The following is a 17,829-nucleotide window of genomic DNA, read 5'->3' as shown; positions in this document are numbered from 1 at the left end:
TAGCCAGCTGCACTATACACTGACACAGGATACAACCTGACACAGAGTACAAGTGAGAGGGGGAAGAGGGGTGACACATGGGGACAGGGGGAAGAAGGGTAACACATGGAGAGGGGGGGAAATAGAGGGGGAGAGACACATGGGGTGGAGGGAAGAGGGGGTGACATTGGATGGGGGGAGACACATGGGGATGTTGGGGAAGAGAGGAAGACACATGGGGAGTGGGGGGTGAGAGTGGGTGACATGGAGCTCTCAATAGACAGAGTGTATATTCACTATACCCTGTGCTGTGTGGGAGCCCAGCAGAGGTTTCTGGTCCATAGGAGCTCAGAAGAGGAGCTGGTTAGGGGTCACTCTTGCTTCTCCTCATCCATGTCTCTACATTCTCTCTGCACTGCCTGCAGTCAGGTAGGGTAACCAGATGTTCCGGTTTAGCCGGGACAGTCACTGTTTTTAATGAACTGTCTCGGTGTCCCGACATGATTTAGAGCAAAACCTGGACATTACAAAGATTGTTTCTAAATTTGCTCTAAATCAACCATAAAAAGATTGGCATACAGGGGATCCTGCCATGTGCCCATTGCAGTGCCCAAAGTTTGCACGTAGTGTTTACTACTAAATGTGAAGTGTATGTGGTTAGGATAAAATAGAAGTTTGGAAATGTATTTTAGTTGAATATCATGGTGTTGTACTTTGGCTTGTAGGGATTTAACAGAAGGGAATTGACACCCAAAGTGGCTATGATGGCATTAGGGGTAAATGTCCAATATTTTGTATTTTATGAAGGAGGCGGGGGGTATTTTTTCTGTGACCAGTGGTTTTAAGGTGTTTTTTGATTAGTCCTAAAATTCTTTCAGTTAGGATTTTAATTTCAGATATTATGGGTCTACCTGGATTCCCAGATTTGTGTACAATATTTTTGGTTCTAGTTATCAGGATTTGGCTGATTGTGTTGTTCTGGATAGCTTTTGGGAAATATGGTGTCTAGTGGTTCCTTGGTATTTTATCTGTGAGATTGTTGTTTCTGTGTAGTAACTGTGATCTGTTAGTTATCTCTTTGCTTCTTGGATAAGGTCCAGATGTTCTTAAATAACAAATGCACCCCGTTTGTTCGCTGGCTTGATGACAATATGTTATTTTTCAAAGATTTGATTGCTCCAGTGGGAGCTGAAATGTGCAGATTTTCTTAATTAAAAAATAAATAAATAATTGTTTGAACTGAGACACACTACATTAATCAACCTGCACTCATATCATATATGTGTATTTGTTGCATGATCTGTACTTACATTGCTTACATGTATCAATGTCTGCGTATATGTGTAGTTATCCTGTGTATGAATATGTTTACTTATAAGTGTAATCAGATACTGTATATTTATATTTATATGTATATGAACGGCGACGCATTTGCTTAAATGGGCTCCATGTGAATGGATAGTCCAGGCAAAAGGTGACACATTGTGTGCTCATTTGCATGTCATTTCCCAGAATCCCTTGCTGCAGTGGGAGCACTGTATACTAGGTGACAATGGTTGAAAGGCAGGTGCAGACCTGCCTAAGACATGTGAATGTGCTCACATGTGATATTCTTTATTGGCTATATATGCTAACAGTGGAGGTTTTTGGTTGCCTTTTTCACCCACCATAACTTAAAATGTGATATGGTAAACCTACCCATCCTAGAAATATTGCAAAGCAAGAATAAACCAACCTCACACTGATGATACCCATCAAGGTTGAAACATGTCTGTGAGTGGTTTGACTTGCTTTGCTAGTCCCGTGCTGTGCTTAAAAGCTGTGTGAACGGCGATGCATCAGCTTAAATGGGCTCCATGTGAATGGATATTCCAGGCAAAAGGTTGTCAGATGAAACGCGTAGGGCTAGGTGTGCTGTGGATATCCTAGCGTTGTTCCGTGACCTGCCGCACACTCTTAAACCAAGCGTGCAACGTTACCAGCCGTTCTGCTGCATCCAGCCCCCCCGGTGGGAACCAGGGTCATCTGGTGGTGTGTTCCCGGGGGAAGAGTTCGTGTAGAGACTGTCGTCGTGAGTTCCTGCTGGACGGTGACTCCCGAGGGTCATATATATATATATATATATATATATAATATATGTATATATATCTATATATATACACATCTGCATGTGTATATTGGGAGATGGATACATGCATACATACATATGCAGGCGGTGTGGGGGTAAATACACATAAAATGTCTGGCTCTCCATTCAGGTTCTTAGGCTAAATCCCCGCTGCCTGCTGTAGCACGCGCTATGGTGTGCGCTGCAGGGATAAGAACCGCCCCTCAATGGGGCCGGGCCCGTCACCTTTTTTATGAAGACAGAAAAACTGTGTTCAGGACTTGTGATGGAGCGCCGTTCAGCCAATGAGGGCAAACCTGCCAGGTGATGTCATGGCCGCACCCCGCCACGCCCCCATCACGCCCCCCATCTTTCCCCTGCAGCTCTACACAGACCAGGGATCAGAGCTGCACGCGCCACCACCACCTGGCAGGTTCGCGTGTTTAGAAACGACACCGGGGTCGTAGCCTTACTCCCACGCCTCATGTTTGTCTACAGTAGGTCTCTATTGCATACATATAGTGTAGCCTCTGAAGCCTGATTTGTTAAATTGTACCCTAGCCTGCCAGCATTCACTCAGCCATATCTCACATCCTCTCCATAGTCATTGTAACTGCCATCTAACTGCTATGCAGAATACATACCGTATATTTCTGTACTTCTGCATACTGATAAAGAACCATGTGTGGCTTAAAAGCTAGTAGCTTATCAACTAGTTGTTAGTACAATAAGATACATTTTATTAGACTATGTACTCCCTCTCCCAACATTGCTAATCTACCACCTAATATTAACAATATATTGGAGGATGGATTCTTTTTTTCTAATAACATTGCTAGCAAAATAACATACTTTCGATCATGAAGCTGACATTTTAGGACATTGCCATAATATATTAAATAGATCACCCTTTTTGCCCCCATCTCCAGTAGTTATGATCTGATAACAAATACATGGCTTTAACTTTACTTTTCGTCTTATACCAATGATGTCAAAAAAAATTGTTTGTCGAATAAGAATTAGGAAATTCATAAAGTTTTCCGTGCAACTTTTCTGAGATAATCACATTTCACGTTGTAATCGATTTTTTTTAATGAATGAACAGTATGTTAAATTGTCTCTGATAAGCGGTCTCTCTCTCGCTCTCATTTCAAAATTATGGTTATATTCATGTTTTTGTAAACGGCATTTACACAGCCTCTCAATTGTATAGTATTTCTGAATAAATAAAAAAAAATCAGATCTTGGTAGATCCCATCTGATTTTATCTGTGTTTTGAAAATGTTTCAAGATCTGTCATGAATTAGAGGGTGTGAGCAATATAAGTATCTTTTTTATTTTCAAGAAGCCTAACTTAACTTTGTTATTTATTTTAAAAGTTGATTTATTACAAATAGATGAATAAACTAGAATGGTGAACATTTTTACATTTTAATGTGAACACTTCCAGTAATGAAAGATGTGCAAATAATTGGGTGCTGTGCTATTGTTCTAGTTATGCTCATGTTGGGAGAACTTTAAATAAAGGTACATCCTACCTTAATCAAAACGGTCTTTACATTCTTGAATAACAAAGACAGAGGCAATGACATGAGTTTAAAATAATTAAACTGGTAACTCCCACCATCTCAAACCTTAGTAAGAGTGGATTGCAGCTGGAGGTGGAGTTCTTTACTATCCATAACAAACATGCATAAATTACATTTAAAAAACAGGCAAGAACATAACTCTGTGTCATGTTGGACAAATTAGTTTTACTGGAACAAAGCCGACCCCTAACATCAAATAACAATAGCCAGACCTAACTATGAGACAGGCGAGATATTATAGGAACAAGTGTAAGATTCCCCATCTCAGATCTGTTTGTTCAATAGTGCCCAGATCTTCAGCAATGGTCCAGTAATTGCTTTCAGTGTGTCACTAGGTGAATCTCTCTTATCCCAGGTACACAGAAAAAAAAAATAGCACTGCTATTTTTAAGATGTTCCCAACTGACTGACCAAGGTCAGGTCACCGGCAGGTGTCTTATGGAATAGCACAGCTTGGCAAATGTGGCCTTTTATCTCTATGTGTCTCAAGTACTGTGTTTCTTGCTAGTGGTTCATTGTGTTTTTCTTTGTTTCCAATAGAACACATATTAATAAACCTACTATTAGTGCCATAAAGAGTAAAGGACCATTTTAAAAGAAGGACACAACAGCTACAGAACCTGTGTTGAACTAAAAATCACCTGCAACACGGTATCACTTGTGCCATTTTCTCACACAGCTAATTTCAATGAGCATCATGAGATCACTACATTTTAAAATGCCAGCTGCCTTCAATCTGCAGTATTGTGCATCCATGACATTGTTGTCACGGGAGATCAGGCAATTGACACCTATTTACCAGGATCATGCATTGAGCAAAACGAGTTAATGAAATCAATTGTAAATGTATTCACAAGAATAGGCAAACACACAATGTTACACAAAATACAGCAAAAAGACACACTTACTTTGGAATTGGGGTAACAACCTAGACTCTCCTTGCTGCAAGGTATCCTATCCCTGATAACAGTTGCAAAACAGGACAGAAAATATTCCAGGCAGCTTTTCGCTGAAGCAGCCCTTTTCTTGCTAGAGACTTACAACTGGAAAACTCTGGAGACACTTGGGGGACCTTGGAGAACTAACTATCTCATGGCTGCAAGGGGTTATAATACCTCTGTAGCCAGGTCTCCCAGCAGTATCAGCACCCCCTTCACCTTCCCAGAGATCGCGGGTGCCGCCGAGTCCAATGGCGGCCCCATCGGGCGATACGGGAGGTGAGGGCGGTCAGGTCCCGGCTCGGGGGTTGCTGGGGACGCGTGCGGCCGGTTGCCAGGGCCACACGCGCATCACGGGAATCCCGGCACTCTCGGAGCCGGGCGGTTAGGGCGCCACCATTGCGCGGTAGTTCGCGCAGGCGTAGTGGTCGCGCGAGTGTAGGGCTGGAGCGGGGAGTAGCGCGTTGCCCCTTAGTGCATGCCGGTTGCCGGGGACGCGATCGGGCCGTCGCTAGGGCCGCGATCGCGTTGCTACGGGCCCGGCGGCTGGCGAGAGGTAGCGCGAGGGAGTCAAGGCAGCCCCCTATAGTTCGCGCATGCGCAGGGAAGAGGCAGAAAAGCCCGCGAAGCCAGAGCCTATTAGGGAGGGCCCTAGAGAGGGACTACAGGCCCCATGAGCCTCTGTATGCCCCATGTGACACCAGGGAGCCAATAGGGCTTAGGAAGGCCAGGCAGGCAAAGAGATACATTTCGCGCGCTGAGCCCACACTAGTCAGTCAGAGACCGGAGCAGCCCAGGGAAGGAGGTAGGGTACAGGAGTCAGGGACTCCTTGTACTAGGCCAGTATCCCCAGGGCCCCAGATAGCTCAGCTCCCCAGTAAAGTGAGTGTTGCCAGGGACAGCCCTCAGGTTAGGGACCCTGTCACTTGCATTAGTGGGAGCTGGGGAACAGAAGGGAAGAAAGGCAGCAGCGGACTTAGTGTTAAGTTGCAGGGTGTTGCTGCATGCGCTGATCGTCATCAGTTAAGTGAGTTGGAGTCAGGGAGCTGTGAGGGAAGGAAGGGTGCGGGGAGCGAGTGCAGCTCCTGCACCCATATAGGTACCCACACCCCAGGTAGGCCACAACTCCCCACTAGTTTAGTGGGTAAGTGCTGAGGGAGGCCCAAGATAGGGACGCTGCCCTTAGCATAGAGTGCTACCTTGTCAGAGTCACGGCTGTTAGTGCTGTGAGGTCTGACAGGCAGGCACCTTGTTGCGCAGCACGTTGGCTGCAGCCTCCAGTGAGCTACAGCTTGCTGCTGTAGGCGCTGGGACTAGTTAGAAAGTAGTGAGGCTGAAGGGACTTGGGTAGTTAGGGGAGTGGGACAGGTCATTACCCCCTACCGGCCATAGGAGTTCCCCAAGCCACTACAGGTTGCTGTACTACAGGGACAGGCCCTAGGGTAGGGTTCCTGTCACGTTAGTACCACTTATATAGATAGGGACACAGCGGCTGCTGCTGTTCCTGTGGGAGCGGTTGGACCCACGTTGGGGTTCACAGAGACTTTCGTACGAATAGGATCGCCCCTGGCGGTACGCACGTGCAAGGAGTTCGGTTGGAGGATCAGACGGATTCATCACACGTCTGACCCTTTGAGAAGATTGTTGCTGACCCGAGCACCGGAGTGCTCGGCAGGTATTATACCATCATATGTGCACCAACAGGCCTAGAGATTCTTAGTGACTGCGCAGTCACCCATTGACTATCTCTGTAGGAGTACGGGACATTGGGTGGGGTTCTTGGGACACTGGGTGGGATCACCTAGTGTTGGGGAATCGTCCTGCGAGACGTCACTGTTAGTGTCTCCTCGTGAGAGGGACACAGGTTATGATTGATGTGATGATATTCTCCATGCATGTTAGTAAAGTCATTAGTTATTATACCCCACTGTGTATGTTATTATTAGTGATTGTCCTGCGAGGAACTACTCCCCCTTTGGCGGGAGCCATCGCAGGTGGAGGCGCTGAATTGAGTAAGTGGTTACCCCTAGTATAATTGCCCCAGGTTCCCCGTGGCGGAAGCTCAGCCCTCCTGCGAGCCAACAGGTAATGCACCACACCTGGTAACACTGTATGTTCTCTGCACCCCCACACACAGTATCTGCGATTGGGGGGGGGGAATACCCGTTACATTTGGAGGCGCTGCTGAGATAGACCTGGGGTGCCCTGTTCCATTTTTTTCTAAATTGTGCGATTTTTGTTTCGCCATGAGGAAGCTCTCAAGGCAGGAGGTCTATATATGGGCGTTGAGGATTAGCCCGACTCCCAACAACCTGGTTGCCGTGGGGGGAGTTCCTGAGGACCTGCCTTTGCGAATCGTCCAGGCGCATGTTCGGAAAATCCCCGGGCTAGCTCATGCGCAGGTCAGAGGGCAAAGGCCTGATCGCACCTCCCCATGGGGTACGGTAATAATGGATGTGGGCTATGCCATAAGCGAGGAAGAGGGTCCCCAATTCCTGAATCTGCCTGAGGGTTCGCCTGATGGGTGCCCTTTTATTTACCCCGCTGTGATCGTTCCCACCGACACCGAGAGCCCTAGTGTAGTTAACAGGGCTGAAATCAAAATGGAGGCTTCTGCAGCAGGGATTGCTAACAATGAGTCCCATCTAACATGGCGGCTCCCGCCCACTCAAACTGGCACACGTGCCGCTGACTGCCAGGCTGAGCAGAAAATGGTTGCGGAAATCTGTCCGGGTTTGGCGCGGAAATCAGAGCCCCTCCCCTGTGGTGTGAGTGACTCAGCACAGAGCCCGAAACACCCCTTGATAGAGTGTGTCGCCCCTCCTTTAAATTCCACCAGGGGGAGCAAACACCGTGAGCTCCAACCCGTAACTGCTGTTTCCCCCAAAGAAAGTACTGGATGCGAAGAAAATCGCTCTCCGTCGTATGGAGACTGGCAGACTAAGGCAGGGAGCGTATTCTTTCTTTTGTGCCCGTGCTTAAACAAATTAGTGAGTGAGTCGGGTAGTATGGGCTTTGAGATTTTGAAGGAAATAATAGAAGATCAGTTGGCAAACGCGAGCGAAGAGGGATGCATAAAATGTGTCTGTAACAAATGGGACTGCTCCTTTTGTAAAGTGGCCTGGGGACCCAACTGTATCTGCTGCGGGGATCAGCTCCTGAAGCCCAGGCTGTTGTGGACTGCAGAGCCAGCAGAGGACGAGGAGCCGGTCAGTATAGCTAACCCATCTACCCCTCTCATAGAAATTTCGGAGGAACCGGGTGCCCAAGTGAACATTCTAGACCCGGTTCCCGAGCAGGAATCACCTGCCCTGCTAGCTACGGAACCGAGCAAACCATCAGCGGATACAGAGCCTGATATGGGCCCGTGTGCCCTACCACGGCCAGTCTGGCCTACAGAGGTACCATCGGTCCCAGGCGTGGGATCCGTACCGAACGAAGACAAGGGTGAGTTGACTGCCCCAGGGGTGTCGGGTGTGAGCCTCCAGGTGACCGCGGAGCACGATAGCTCCTTAAGTCTGGCCACCAGGGCGAAGGGCTCCACTTGGCATCGCGTCCTGGCGGAGGTGTCTCCCTTAGAAGATAGCTGTCCAGATGTGCGAGTCGACCAGCACCTATCGCCTATCGTCCAGGTGAAGAGAACCGTAAGTCTCATCGTGGTGTCCAGTAAAGCACAGATGGTACCTGACAGTGTTCCAGAGGAAGAGGAATCCATCGCAAGCCAGCGGAGTGGTGAGGAACCTCCTGACTCCCCACAGGCTCCTGATCTGAGTGTGAGCCCGTGTGCTCTGACCCAAATGGTCCCAGGACTGGGATCCAACGCTCCCGAGTTTCCAGCAAGTGAGTGGACTGTCCAAGAAGTGCCGGGGACAGGTCCCAAGACAGTAGAGGTGGGAACTGACAGCGTCCCCAAGGACCTGTTGGCCACCGTGAATCATCGCAGTGGTAAGGTATCTACCCTTTACTCCCTGCCGGGTGAAACAGAAACTTTGAGGAAAAAGACATTGTCCATTTCTCGCTTCCCAGTGGAAGCTGTGCAAGTACGTAGGGACAAAGACTGTGTGGAGAAGGATTTAGGGAACGTTGCCTCCTTTCAGTCCAAAAAGGAGCGGCCCATTCGCCAAGTGGTGGACCGTGGGAAAGGTCCTGGCCTCCTGGTTTATCGCATCCATGCCGCGGATGACCGGGTAAAGGCCTGGTTAAGAGACATTGTGCTACTCCTTCCACCAGGGGGAGGAAGTAGCGAAGAGCCAGTAACTATCACTCTAGAGTGTGCTCTCCAAGAAACTTTCCTGCGGGAGGCTCACGGACGCAAAAGTGAGGTACCCCCATATGATCAGTTAGGGGCACCCCACATATGGTCTCAGCTAGTCTCAGGTATAGTGTGGGATGTACCATGTAATCTGAGGTGTAAAGTCGACCTGCTAAGTGTACCAATTATGACATGCAATTTTTTATTGTGTAACCTTATGTCAGGGTATGGCGTTCTCCAAGCGAGGACGTTGGATTTTTCACCAGGGGGAGTGTGTAGCCATGTCTCCCAGCAGTATCAGCACCCCCTTCACCTTCCCAGAGATCGCGGGTGCCGCCGAGTCCAATGGCGGCCCCATCGGGCGATACGGGAGGTGAGGGCGGTCAGGTCCCGGCTCGGGGGTTGCTGGGGACGCGTGCGGCCGGTTGCCAGGGCCGCACGCGCATCACGGGAATCCCGGCACTCTCGGAGCCGGGCGGTTAGGGCGCCACCATTGCGCGGTAGTTCGCGCAGGCGTAGTGGTCGCGCGAGTGTAGGGCTGGAGCGGGGAGTAGCGCGTTGCCCCTTAGTGCATGCCGGTTGCCGGGGAAGCGATCGGGCCGTCGCTAGGGCCGCGATCGCGTTGCTACGGGCCCGGCGGCTGGCGAGAGGTAGCGCGAGGGAGTCAAGGCAGCCCCCTATAGTTCGCGCATGCGCAGGGAAGAGGCAGAAAAGCCCGCGAAGCCAGAGCCTATTAGGGAGGGCCCTAGAGAGGGACTACAGGCCCCATGAGCCTCTGTATGTCCCATGTGACACCAGGGAGCCAATAGGGCTTAGGAAGGCCAGGCAGGCAAAGAGATACATTTCGCGCGCTGAGCCCACACTAGTCAGTCAGAGACCGGAGCAGCCCAGGGAAGGAGGTAGGGTACAGGAGTCAGGGACTCCCTGTACTAGGCCAGTATCCCCAGGGCCCCAGATAGCTCAGCTCCCCAGTAAAGTGAGTGTTGCCAGGGACAGCCCTCAGGTTAGGGACCCTGTCACTTGCATTAGTGGGAGCTGGGGAACAGAAGGGAAGAAAGGCAGCAGCGGACTTAGTGTTAAGTTGCAGGGTGTTGCTGCATGCGCTGATCGTCATCAGTTAAGTGAGTTGGAGTCAGGGAGCTGTGAGGGAAGGAAGGGTGCGGGGAGCGAGTGCAGCTCCTGCACCCATATAGGTACCCACACCCCAGGTAGGCCCCAACTCCCCACTAGTTTAGTGGGTAAGTGCTGAGGGAGGCCCAAGATAGGGACGCTGCCCTTAGCATAGAGTGCTACCTTGTCAGAGTCACGGCTGTTAGTGCTGTGAGGTCTGACAGGCAGGCACCTTGTTGTGCAGCACGTTGGCTGCAGCCTCCAGTGAGCTACAGCTTGCTGCTGTAGGCGCTGGGACTAGTTAGAAAGTAGTGAGGCTGAAGGGACTTGGGTAGTTAGGGGAGTGGGACAGGTCATTACCCCCTACCGGCCATAGGAGTTCCCCAAGCCACTACAGGTTGCTGTACTACAGGGACAGGCCCTAGGGTAGGGTTCCTGTCACGTTAGTACCACTTATATAGATAGGGACACAGCGGCTGCTGCTGTTCCTGTGGGAGCGGTTGGACCCACGTTGGGGTTCACAGAGACTTTCGTACGAATAGGATCGCCCCTGGCGGTACGCACGTGCAAGGAGTTCGGTTGGAGGATCAGACGGATTCATCACACGTCTGACCCTTTGAGAAGATTGTTGCTGACCCGAGCACCGGAGTGCTCGGCAGGTATTATACCATCATATGTGCACCAACAGGCCTAGAGATTCTTAGTGACTGCGCAGTCACCCATTGACTATCTCTGTAGGAGTACGGGACATTGGGTGGGGTTCTTGGGACACTGGGTGGGATCACCTAGTGTTGGGGAATCGTCCTGCGAGACGTCACTGTTAGTGTCTCCTCGTGAGAGGGACACAGGTTATGATTGATGTGATGATATTCTCCATGCATGTTAGTAAAGTCATTAGTTATTATACCCCACTGTGTATGTTATTATTAGTGATTGTCCTGCGAGGAACTACTCCCCCTTTGGCGGGAGCCATCGCAGGTGGAGGCGCTGAATTGAGTAAGTGGTTACCCCTAGTATAATTGCCCCAGGTTCCCCGTGGCGGAAGCTCAGCCCTCCTGCGAGCCAACAGGTAATGCACCACACCTGGTAACACTGTATGTTCTCTGCACCCCCACACACAGTATCTGCGATTGGGGGGGGGAATACCCGTTACACCTCTCACTTTCATTACAGATTACTGCCCCCCCAATAAGGAGCGTGAGAAAAATCTCTGCAGCTAATCAGAGACAAGCTGGCAGGGTTACCTGGAAATCTGAATGAACCAAGAGGCACCTGCAATTTGGCACTTCTGGCCCTTGATTCCCTCAATGCCACCCATGGCGACAGGCCCCCGGCCAGTCTGGTGGGCCAAATGGAAATTTAAAGAGCGTCCATTGATCTGAGGACGTGGGTACTTGACTTCTTCCCTCCTGTCCAAATGGTTTTGACACCGCTCTGGCTTTTGATCCCCACTGTATGAGTAGACACAGTGGCACTGTCTGAAAGTCCCAGCTCATTATACTGGGCACAACAATAAGTGTTATAAAACGCACGGTTCCCTAAAATATACACTTTAAAAATATCCTAAGTATTTTGGTTATGGGGAAATAGAATAAGAAGCTGCACGTTATTTCCTACTAGCCATATTCCCCACACTCTATACAATACTGAGGACTGGACTTTTACAAGTCCCTTCACAATCTTGTAGCTGATTGGAGTACCCCCAGAACCGCTATACCGGTTTTGGGTGACCTGGGCATTTACTGGGTATCCCCATTAACATGGGGACCCCTTGACTGTTTCAGGGACACCTCACATCCCTATGCCCTGTTTACCTTCCTGGTTTGTGCTGAAACAGGGAACTTAGTGGTGAGTCACGCCCTATACAGCTTCTGGGTGACCTGGGCATTAAATGCGTATCCCCTTAACCTAGGGACCTCTTGACTGTGTCAGGGACATCTCACATCCCTATGCCCTCTTCACCTTTCTGGTCTGTGCTGAAGCAGGGAACTTGGCGGTGAGTCGCATAACTGTTTTCAAGGGAGGATATTGACTGGAGGTCTGTGCCTATATGTCCTGACTTGATTCCCAGATACATGTTTGGGGTGGCCAGCAACTTTGGGCCCTGTCTACCTAGACACAATGTGACAACACCTTTACAGCAAAACCCGCCTTGAAACTCATAGCCTGAGAATCTCCACTGGCTAGCACTCCTGGAAAGGTAAACACACTTACATTCTTTATTGATGCACAATCACATATATTTCATGTACAACAGGTCCAAGAGCTGACACTCTAAACTGACAAATATGGTTCAGAGGTAACCAGCCAGACATAATACCTTTATTGATGGCCTGTTACCCCTTCACCATCACAATTGTGGCATGCCCATCCATGACACTGTGGAATGCGCTTCCATGACATTGTGGCATGTCCTTTGTTTATTACAAGAATCATTTTTTCCCCATATTAGCTTGTTAATAACACCACTATACTAGTGGATTGTGTACAGACCTTTACTTTTGGTGAATAGTCGGTATATAGATGCTTCCCAAAAAAATCACAGGAAAGGTGAGCAGATCAATCGGAGTGGGGCTTTCACGAAATGATAGAAAATCTCTCAGGCATCTCCTAAGTCAGCGTCCTGTAAAGAAACAAAATATTGGTTTACTTCATTTACTATGTCTATTAGTGCAAATGTCTTACTCTGAAAATCCCCTATTAAACGTATGTACTGTGTCTATATATTTTGCAAATGGTTCGTATGCTTCAACTTCGGCCTTTCTTTCTTTCCAAATGTATTATCATACAATCTTCTCTTAAATAACTTGTTTAGGGTTGCATACTCCAAAGTGTAAATCATTTGAACTACTGATGACTATTTGCTGGCCAAATAACTTAGCTTATTGAATTTACTGTATCTTAAAGCAGCAATCCCTTATTATAATCTCCCATTTATTTGTACAGGATTGGAACTGGGAGCTCTGCTGCTTTTACATAGTTATTAGCATTTGAAAGCTTTTGTGTGTGTGTATATATAATCATACCATTTTTTGCTGTCAATTGAAAAAAGAACACCAATAGGAAGGATACGTAAAACAGATAAAGGTATAAGGGGGAGAATTACTAAAGTCTGTTGCGGGTTAGCTCAACGGATCCAAGTGCCTTAACTGCCATTCAAGTCAATTGCAGTTACCGCCGGATCGGTTGCATTACCCGCAACAGACTTTAGTAAATCTCCCCCTATGACTGGCGCAATAAAAATAAAAATGCAACACAAATTCTTGAGAAGTTATTTCATACCGAACTTTTAATCATTTGCACATTTCTTCCTTTAATAATAGAAAGTTGTCTCCTTCACTCTTCTGTAAAGGTAAAGACCAGTATTTTTGCGCATAGGAATCTCTTAGTATAGAATTACTATGTACTGTAGCTACATCGAGGAATATAAAATAAACAGCTATGTCTACCAAATAAAGTATTTTTATATCCAGCATGTAGTAACTCCCCAAAGGGGAACAAAAACCGGTGCACAGCGTCAGTCGTGAGATGAGTATTCAGAAGAATTTATTCATATAAAAACATGGACAGAAAAAAACTGATTCAGTCACTCTAACGCGTTTCACACGCAGGGTGCTTTATCAAAAGTAACAGGTAAGTATTGAATGACCTTCTTGTAGCATCTCCTTAATCATTCATTCAGATATATTCCAATCACAACAGTGATTGCACTCTCTATCAGATGTTGTATATAAATGAAGGGGAGCAGTCTACAGGAAAGTGATCAGTTAACAAACACAGACAAAACATTTAAGTGAAAATATAACATATAATATAAACATAACTTAACTCAGAATATATATATATATATATATATATATATATATATATATATATGTATATATATGTTCCTTACCGAGTAAATCCAGGATCAAAAGGCAAGAAGGAGTCAGCACACTCAGCAGGTACAAAAAATGCGTGTATTCAGTAGAAAAACTGGCACATAAACCCGACGTTTCGGTCCTTGGCACAGGACCTTTCTCAAGGGAGTGCTCTGTACATAATGATACCTGACAAACATATATACCCACCACCCATCAACAAACAGATCCCTGATAGGCTAAACCATGATGTTAAACAGCTGTAGACACTAGCTAATCAAATACGACATCAGCACTGAGCAACAGTGGTGTCGGGTGGCGTGTCACGTATCTTAGTAACCATTAACAATGGCGCACATGCGCAACATACGTCACAACTACAAATAATAAATATATAAAGGTAATTGCTAGAAAACACGAGCGTTCAATGCGCAACCAAAGTATTCTAGAGTCAAATGTGAGGCCATCTGTCCGACAACTAAAGCTTGGCCAAAATTGGGTCATGCAACAGGACAATGATCCAAGCACACCAGCAAATCTACAACAGAATGGCTGAAAAAGAAAAGAATCAAGGTGTTGCATTGGCCGAGTCGAAGTACGGACCTCAACCCGATTGAAATGCTGTGGTGGGACCTTAAGAGAGCTGTGCATTAACAAATGCCCACAAATCTCAATGAACTGAAGCAACGTTGTAAAGAAGAGTGGGCCAAAATTCTTCAACAACGATGTGAGAGACTGATAAAGTCATACAGAAAATGATTACTTCAAGTTATTGCTGCTAAAGGTGGCTCTACAAGCTATTGAATCATAAGGTGTACTTAGTTTTTCACACATGGCTTCTCCATTTTGGCTTTATTTTTGTTAAATAAATCATGACACAGTGTAATATGCCATGTGTTTGTGTTCATCTGAGGTTATATTTACCTAATTTTAAGACCTGCTAAGGAACAGATGATTGTTATTATGTCCTGATATGTAAAACTATAGAATTCAAAGAGTGTGTACTTTCTTTTTCACTGTATGCAACCATAGTGTACAAATCCGTGCACGGGTTGCGGAATCCACAGAGTGTATTTGTAATAATAATGTAAAATCCGCGAAACGCAAATCACCCTTTTTCAGATTCATCTGCTGAAATCCGTGGACCAAATGAAGCGTACAATTCGCTGCGGTCCAAATCCGCCCCCAAATTTCCCATATCTACACAACATCTCCCAAGACTCAGCTCACTATGATTACGAACTAACTTTCTAAATGATTTTTAAATACTAAATGGTGCCCGATTCTGTCCATTGCCAACAGTAAACATTGGACCTAAAACAGATCGCCTTATTAGCATAAACAACGTGGGATCGGATGGCCCCTTTACCTTGAGTCGGCGCTACTGAGTGCTGGAGTACCCGGCAGGTATCACACCTACACCTACAAGTGCACCAACTTTAACATGCGGTTGTGGGCAGCGCTGTCACACATACTTTGGTTTGGTTGACTTTTGGACCCCAGGATGGCTGGGTGCCCTGGGGCACCTCAGTACTTTGGGGAACTATCCCATCCAAGTATGGACACTGTGTTGGAGGGCACTGTGGGGTTACGCCGTGCGTGGCCTATTTGGTGTGGGTGGTATATTGTTCTTCCTTTTTCCTATGCATGCAGTAAACTGTTATCTATATATATCTATGTTATCTATATCATTGTGTGTGTTATTGCATTGGGTCCTGTGACAGGGTTATCCAACATAGTAGGATCCTGCACAGGTGAGGCGCTGTCACCAGATGGATCAGGCTCACCCCAGGTTCTCAGCAGCGGAAGTTCAGGCCTCCTGTGAGCCATAGGTAATGCACCACACACACTGTAGCCGTCACATCTCCCATAGGGTGGGGGAAACTGATCTACACATATATAAAAGTAAATGATTTAATTACAGAACAACACATCTCAAAAAATTGTATAGATGTATCGTATTGTATAGATATATCGTTCTCCTGTATCTGTGTCAACAGATTCACTTTCAACAGTGATATGTAATCAGAATCTCTAGATCAGCGGTGCGCAAACTGGGGGGCGCAAAATTATTTCGGGGGGGCGCAGGCTGCGAGCAGGGAAACCTGGGGGTGGGCCGTGCTGTGCAAGGGCGGCCAAGAAGCAGCTCCGTGCTGTTGCTTCTCTGTGGCTTGCTGCGGGGGCGGGGCTTCTCTCTGCACGCAGACATCCCCTCCTTCTCTTCCGGTTACCAAACCCAGTTTTCAGCAGCACATGGGGGGACCAGAGCAGGAGCAGGCTTAGTACTTCCCTCCGCATTTGAAAGTGTGTGTGTCGTGTTGTGTGTTGTGATTGAGTATGTGTGGGGTGTGGGTGTTGTCTGTGTTTGTTGTGATTGAGTGTGTCTTGTCTGTGATTGTGTGTGTGTGTTGTGTCTGTGTTGGTTGTGATTGAGTGTGTGGTGTGTGTGTGTGTGTGTGTGTGTGTGTGTGTGTGTGTGTGTGTGCTGGTGTGTGTGTGTGTGTTTGTGCTATGTGTGTGGGTGTTGTGATTATGTGTTGTGTCTGTGATTGTGTGTGTGTTGTGTCTGGTTTTATCTGTGTGTGTTGTGATTGAGTGTCTGTGTTGGTTGTGATTGTGTGTGTGTGTGGGTGTTGTGATTGAGTGTGTGTGTGTGTTGTGTCTGTTGGTTGTGATTGAGTGTGTGTTGTGTCTGTGTGTGTGTGTGTTGTGATTGAGTAGGTGTGGGTGTGTGTTGTCATTGAGTAGGTGTGGGTGGGTGTTTTGATTGTGTGTGGGTGTTGTAATTGTGTGTGTGTTGTGCCTGTGTTGGTTGTGATTGAGTATGTGTTGTGTGTGTGTGTTGTGTCTGTTGGTTGTCTGTGTGTGTGTTGTGATTGAGTGGGTGTGTTGTGATTGAGTGGGTGGTGTGTGTCTGTGTGTTGTCTGTGTGTTGTGTCTGTGTTTGTTGTGTCTGGTTGTGATGAGTTTGTTGTCTGTGTGTGTTGTAATTGAGTATGTGCTGTGTCTGTGTTGCGATTCTGTGCGTGTGGGCGTTGTGATTGAATGCAGCGGTGCACAAACTGTGGGGGGGCGCAAGATTATTTGGGGGGGGCGTGCGGCGAAACATTTGTGCTCGGGCCAGCAGACGCTGTGCGCGGGAGGGCAAAAAAGCTGTGCGTGGGCGGCCAAGAAGATGTGCACGGACGGGCAGCCGAAGATGTGTGCGGGCGGCCGAACAGGATAGTGCAGGTGGCGGCCACGTGATGGTGTGTGCACACACGCGGGGGCTTTGGAGGTACGGGGGAGGAGCACGCCCGAGCGCTGTGATGTGAAACACCCCTACTTCCAGTGTCTGCCCTGCAATAGCATTGGGTTCCTGCTCTCCTCCGCTGGCAACCTGCTTCGCTGCGATCCTCTGCAAGTGAAAGGGTAGGCTGCCACTATATCAATCATACTATGAATGTACAAAACAAAAAGTGAAAAAACTTCCCCGCTCGTGATTGCAAAATTATGCAGGACACCCTGTGCTCATGCTTGCAGAGTTGGTGATGTCACTGCTCTCAGCAGCAGCGTTTACGCAGCCTAATTTTGCAAGCACTAGCTGTTAAAATATGTAAGTATTTAGATATATTTGTATTTACATTGTATACCGTTTAATAAAGGGTTTTTTTTTCATGTGATTTTGATTACATCAGGCAGGGGGGGGGGGCCGAGAAATTTCATGGATGAAAAGGGGGTCTTGGCATAAAATTTTGCTCACCCCTACTCTAGATGACCGCTCCTGTAAATGCAGTTAATTTAAAAATAAACATTTGGCCTAATTAGGGTGACCACCCGTCCCCCTTTTGCCGGGACAGTCCCGGTTTTTCGAGCTGTCCCGGTTTCCTGTGTGTCCCGGAAATCTCCCGGTTTTTCCTCAATGTGTTCCTGTTTTTTTTTTATTGTCGCCTGCGGTGCGCGAGTAAGCTCCGGTGCGCGAGTCTGCGGCGGCGCGGAGGAGACTGCAGCAGCC

The 17,829-nt window shown here is 47.6% G+C and overlaps 1 protein-coding gene across 2 annotated transcripts in view; it reads right to left on the bottom strand.

Moving 5' to 3' along the window:
- TMEM150C (transmembrane protein 150C) overlaps positions 1-17,829 on the bottom strand; it is a 164,521-nt gene that overhangs the window by 96,544 nt on the left and 50,148 nt on the right. For both annotated transcript variants that reach the window (XM_075606358.1, XM_075606349.1), the window contains exon 2: positions 12,469-12,598. The gene's annotated coding sequence lies outside the window, so the exon portion shown is untranslated. The remainder of the gene's footprint in view (positions 1-12,468; positions 12,599-17,829) is intronic.

This window comes from Ascaphus truei, chromosome 1, assembly GCF_040206685.1.
Source record: "Ascaphus truei isolate aAscTru1 chromosome 1, aAscTru1.hap1, whole genome shotgun sequence".
Lineage (NCBI taxonomy): Eukaryota > Metazoa > Chordata > Amphibia > Anura > Ascaphidae > Ascaphus > Ascaphus truei.
Note: the sequence above shows the minus strand (reverse complement) of the source record. Positions and strands in the feature narration are given on the sequence as shown.